This window comes from Furipterus horrens, unplaced genomic scaffold (genome assembly GCF_987537825.1).
Source record: "Furipterus horrens unplaced genomic scaffold, mFurHor1.1.pri manual_scaffold_2, whole genome shotgun sequence".
In the NCBI taxonomy this organism is placed as follows: Eukaryota; Metazoa; Chordata; class Mammalia; order Chiroptera; family Furipteridae; genus Furipterus; species Furipterus horrens.
In genome coordinates, this window is record NW_028327172.1 from 181,914,069 (window position 1) to 181,919,987 (window position 5,919).

The 5,919-nt window shown below is 38.7% G+C and overlaps 1 pseudogene; it reads left to right on the top strand.

Annotated features, from left to right (window-relative positions):
• The first annotated feature begins 4,060 nt into the window (after window positions 1-4,060).
• On the top strand, window positions 4,061-5,436 carry LOC150020085 (Y-box-binding protein 1 pseudogene; annotated as a pseudogene).
• The last annotated feature ends 483 nt before the right edge of the window (window positions 5,437-5,919 follow it).

Sequence of the window (5,919 nt, forward strand, 5' to 3'; positions counted from 1 at the left end):
ATAAAGTTACCTTTATCCACCACATTTTGTGATATTTCTTTTACTTATAATCAGCCATCATGAGAAACACTACATTTGTTTAAGATATATCTTTAAATCACATTTTATCTCATAAAAATAGACATGATATTAGTGTACTATGAGTGTAATTTATTTGCCTTTCTGCTGTGAAACATTTATATATTTGTTTCCCCCTGGGAAGTTATGAATATTCTTGTAGCATTCTCCCACATTCAACACTTGGCCCAAAAGATAAAAACTTCTAAGACCATTCCTGTGGTGATGGAAGTTAATTGTCAGGAGAACAAATGCAAGCACCAAATTTTATTCAAATAATTTAAATTATGTGATTTAAAGCCACTGCTAGTCTAATAAGGACTGATATTCAGTACATAAATTGGACAGCAAAAAAAAAAAAAAAAAAAGGAGTAGTTAGCAGGAAAAGAATTAACCCCTGACATTAAAGAAATAGTAACTGCATTTCCTAAATATTTATGGCATTGATTCATTAAAAGTATATCTGATTCTTTTTAAAAGTATGTGTTGAGTGCCCTTTCAAGAAATTAGGGATTCATAGTATGCTTTTGTAGTCTTTATCTTCACTAAAAGAAAACTCCTTATGCTTAGGAAAGCCCAAGGTGTTGTCTTGCCTTTATAAGAGTAGTCAATGAAAGTAGTATAGTCAATAAATTTCCTTAGAAACTATGCTGAATTTTGTCCATATGGAGAAAAAAATTAGAATTTGCCCCTTACAATATAATCTTTAGCTACTAACTTACATTGAGATCCTACCCCCTTCACATCCTCTCCAATTTTCACTTTGCCCAATTAATTATGTCAGTAAGGAAATGAACTGATATGGGTCATGGTCAGAGACAAGGACATTATTATAATGAAGGTGATATCTTCTGGTGTGTAGAAGAAATAAATTTCAAACTATTGAGTCTATTTGCTGTGTAAGTATTGGTTCCTTTATTAACACTGTTAGAGATATAGAACAGACTTTCTCTAGAATTTAGAGACAAATTATGTTCGTTAGGAATTCAGAATTTTCTTTCCTTGTTCCTGTTTTAGCAGTGAAGTATTAAGATACAGAGTCAAAATATTAAACTTGTTCTTGGGGAAAAGAAAGTAAAAGGACTGATTAAGTTCTGCTTCATGAATGAAAGGAATGTTTTAAACTCTTTATCATTCATGTACAGCAGAAAATCTACCTGAGTTTAGAAGTAAAAGTTAGAATACCAGAGGGTTGAGAGAGTAGCAAAGAGTTTAGTGGGCCAAATATATGGCTACAGAAAAAGATTTGACTCTCAGTCATGGGCACACAATACAATACAGAGATAATGTATCATAGAAATGTATGCTTGAAACCTATATAATTTTATTAACTGATATCACCAAAATAAATTTAATTAAAATAAAATTTAAGAAAGAATACTAAACTGCTTTTTCATGGTGTATGTCTTTGTATACCTATCTCAAGAATTCATGTCAACAAAATGCAGAACAGAAGATTTCTCTATACTGTGTCTTGGTATATTCTCTACATCTTCAAAGAAAAAAATATGACATATTATCCAAATATTAAACACATGTTGTTTCAGTCCCTAACTTGGCTGTCATGAATCTGTCACATGAGGTATATTTTCTTGTGGTTGTAGAAAGGTAAAGTTGAAAAGTAAATTTAAATGTCTTCATTCATTATGTAGGTAATCTTGGAAAGGCCTCATTAATAATTTGATAGTTGATAAAGAAACTGTGAATTCATCCTCTTAGTTAATTATATTAATAGCCATACATGATGAAGTCATATGGGTTAATTTACAGCTGAAACCTCAGTTTAATCTTTCTATTCAAAACATATTTCCAGGTTCACACCCAACTCCATAGCCACAACCTATTAACCAATTCACAATTTTTTTAGATATAAAAATATATCCTTAGATATTCAGCACAAAACTCGATCGGCAGCCGTCCGTCTCGAGAGACGATGGTGTAGCTTCTTAAGAGTCTATCTGCACCGCCGAGAATGGTTGTGCAGTCCGACTCGGGAGTGACACGGTATCTGTCTCCTCCCATGTTGAATCGACATCTTGCGATGACGCTGGAGTGTCCTCTCCAGTGAAGCTGAAGCTACAGAGCCTGGGTAGGGTGATATGGAGGGTCTGCTGTTGCCCATGCAGCAGACCCCCCCTCTCTTCGCAGCTGAAGGATCCAAGGGAAAGATGGAGTCAATACAGCTTGGCTTCAGGTGCGCCGCAGGAGTTGCCGGTGTTGACTACAACGTCAAACCGCCTTGGGGACTCCGGCTCCGGATTTTCTGTCGGGGTTTACTCCCTTAGCCTTTCCCCTGAAGAGGTATGCCGCAAGGCAGCGGAGGTTTTTTGGAATCAGAGTTTTCCTTCTCTGATGTACCCTGACTGGAAGATCGAACCAGCGACACTTAGCTCGCAGGCCGACGCTCAATCCACTGAGCCAAACCAGCCTCAGCACAAAACTAAAGCCTAAATAAGACTTAATGGCTGTGACAAAACTATTGATACATCAGGAAGTGGGGTGTGTGTGTGTGTGTGTGTGTGTGTGTGTGTGTGTAAGAAAGAGAGAGAGAGAGATCCCAGACTGATAAATGTCAGCCTAACAGAGAAAAAAAGCAAAAGGCAAACCAATAGGGATACTTCTACATAGTTCTTTAGTTTTGAGTTATTTTTCTTTTTCTTCACTTACCTGATCATTGTCTATCCTATATCTTTTAAAAACTAGAAAATCAGCAAAATCATAGCAATATCAGGTAAAAATGAAAGGGTAATCTTACATCAGTTCTCAAATTGGGGTGGTGGCACTTTTACAATTGATTGAAATAAATTTAAATTATTTCTAGTTTTGGTGGTACTTAACAAGACCTCTATACACATTAATATATTGGTTTCTGTGTTAAAATAAATTTTCACTTTGGGGAGACATATCTAGGGATGGGATTACTGGATAACACAGTGAGATTATGATCACACATATAAGAAACCGACTGTTTGCTTAAGTGGCTGTACCATTCGGCATCTCTACAATGCAAGAGTTTAGTTTTCCTCTACCCTTACCAAGAGCCAATCTATTATCATTATTATTAAAACTAGTATGAGTACTACCACTATTGTTACTGGTATTTTTTATTTGAGACATTATAATAAATGGGGTATATCATGGCAGCTTTAATTTGCATATTCCCAATGACTAATAATGTTGTTATAAAAACCTTTCTCAAAAAGCTTCCAGCCATGGTTCCCAGACTTCCCAGTGATTTCATTTTTTATCTCTAGAATTTTTCACCACCCAATTGAAATACAGATTTCACAAACCTTTCTTTTGACTAATTTGTAGATAAATTAATTTCTGTCTCTGCTCTTATATATTGGCTAATATGAAAGATGACATTTAACTATAATTATGTCATTTAACTTTAAAATGTGTTTTGAGATTACTTTTGCATAATAAATGGTGTAAAAGAGTAACATTTTATTTTATCGCATAATGACCAGCCATTAGGTTTGGTGAACTGGTTCTTGCTAATATTTGTGTTAACTAAAAAACGCTAAATTGAGATAATCCTGCATGAATCCTGCATGAGGAATTAACAATGAAATGCTGGAAACAAAACTGATATCTATTGTACTATAATTAATCAAAAGGGGCAAAATTAGGCAGCAAGCCGTGTATGATCATTCCAGATCCTCTGGAAAATAAATCAGTATTATTTCCATTTTAACTATATCAATGCAGTACAGTATAATTAGGAAAAGTATAAAGGTGAGTAATTCCATTCAGGTGAACTGAAAATAAGTGTGTTCTTAAAAATTAATATTTTAAGTAATAAAAAGTATGTTAACTAAGAAGCTCTGCTGCTTTAACTTTCTAAATACAGATGTTAAAAAAAAATTAAGGAGTTCGATCGGTAGCGAGAGCGGAGAGCGGACCCCAGAGAGCCCTGAGCAGCCCCACCGCCGCCGCCGGCGGCCTAGTTACCATCACACCCCCGGAGGAGCCGCAGCTGCAGCAGCCGGCCCCAGTCACCATCACCGCAACCATGAGCAGCGAGGCCGAGACCCAGCAGCTGCCTGCCGCCCCCCCCCCCCCGCCGCCCCCACCCTCAGCGCTGCCGACACCAAGCCCGGCACCACGGGCAGCGGCGCAGGGAGCGGAGGCCCAGGCGGCCTCACATCGGCGACGCCCGCCGGCGGGGACAAGAAGGTCATCGCAACGAAGGTTTTGGGAACAGTAAAATGGTTCAATGTAAGAAACGGATATGGTTTCATCAACAGGAATGACACCAAGGAAGATGTATTTGTACACCAGACTGCCATAAAGAAGAATAACCCCAGGAAGTACCTTCGCAGTGTAGGAGATGGAGAGACTGTGGAGTTTGATGTTGTTGAAGGAGAAAAGGGTGCGGAGGCAGCAAATGTTACAGGCCCTGGTGAAGTTCCAGTGCAAGGCAGTAAATATGCAGCAGACCGTAACCATTATAGACGCTATCCACGTCGCAGGGGTCCTCCACGCAATTACCAGCAGAATTACCAGAATAGTGAGAGTGGGGAAAAGAATGAGGGATCGGAGAGCGCTCCTGAAGGCCAGGCCCAACAGCGCCGGCCCTATCGCAGGCGACGGTTCCCACCTTACTACATGCGGAGACCCTATGGGCGTCGACCACAATATTCCAACCCTCCTGTGCAGGGAGAAGTGATGGAGGGTGCTGACAACCAGGGTGCGGGAGGACAAGGTAGACCAGTGAGGCAGACTATGTATCGGGGCTACAGACCATGATACCGCAGGGGTCCGCCTCGCCAAAGACAGCCTAGAGAGGACGGCAATGAAGAAGATAAAGAAAATCAAGGAGATGAGACCCAAGGTCAGCAGCCACCTCAACGTCGGTACCGCCGCAACTTCAATTACCGACGCAGATGCCCAGAGAACCCTAAACCACAAGATGGCAAAGAGACAAAAGCAGCCGATCCACCAGCTGAGAATTCGTCCGCTCCCGAGGCTGAGCAGGGCGGGGCTGAGTAAATGCCAGCTTATCATCTCTACCATCATCCAGTTTAGTCATCTAACAAGAAGAAATGAATATGAAATTCCAGCAATAAGAAATGAACAAAAGATTGGAGCTGAAGACCTTAAGTGCTTGCTTTTTGCCCGTTGACCAGATGACTAGAACTATCTGCATTATCTATGCAGCATGGGGTTTTTATTATTTTTATCTAAAGACGTCTCTTTTTGGTAATGACAAGCGTGTTTTTTAAAAAAAATAAGCCTGGTTTTTCTCAATACACCTTTAAAGGTTTTTAAATTGTTTCATATCTGGTCAAGTTGAGATTTTTAAGAACCTCATTTTTAATTTGTAATAAAAGTTTACAACTTGATTTTTTCAAAAAAGTCAACAAACTGCAAGCACCTTAATAAAGGTCTTAAATAATTAAAAAAAAAAATAAGAGTAAGGGTAAATCCACAGTAGCTTAATCTCATGGCACTTCTAAAAGATACAAGTTTACTAGTACATTTTCCTTTGGGAACTTTGAGAAAGCTTACAGTACTTGCTCATGACAACAGTCATTTCATTCACCTATTACCATTTTGGTTGTTTTCCTGTCTATTGACTTTTAATAATTGAGATCATATATGGCAACCACTCCTTCCTCTGCAAACATTGATTCTTAGCTTTTGCGGTATTAGCCATTTGAAACTGTCTGCCCTCTTATCTGCACATCACTGGAAACCTAATTCACTGTTTACTAAAGTACAAAACTCACATTTAGCTCAAAAGGAGTTTAAAGAAAGATGAGTCGTAGTTTGAACACTCATGATCATCTGCTCAGTTTTGATACATACAAACTCAAAATATTACCACTATTGTGAAAAGAATCTGTTTGCCAT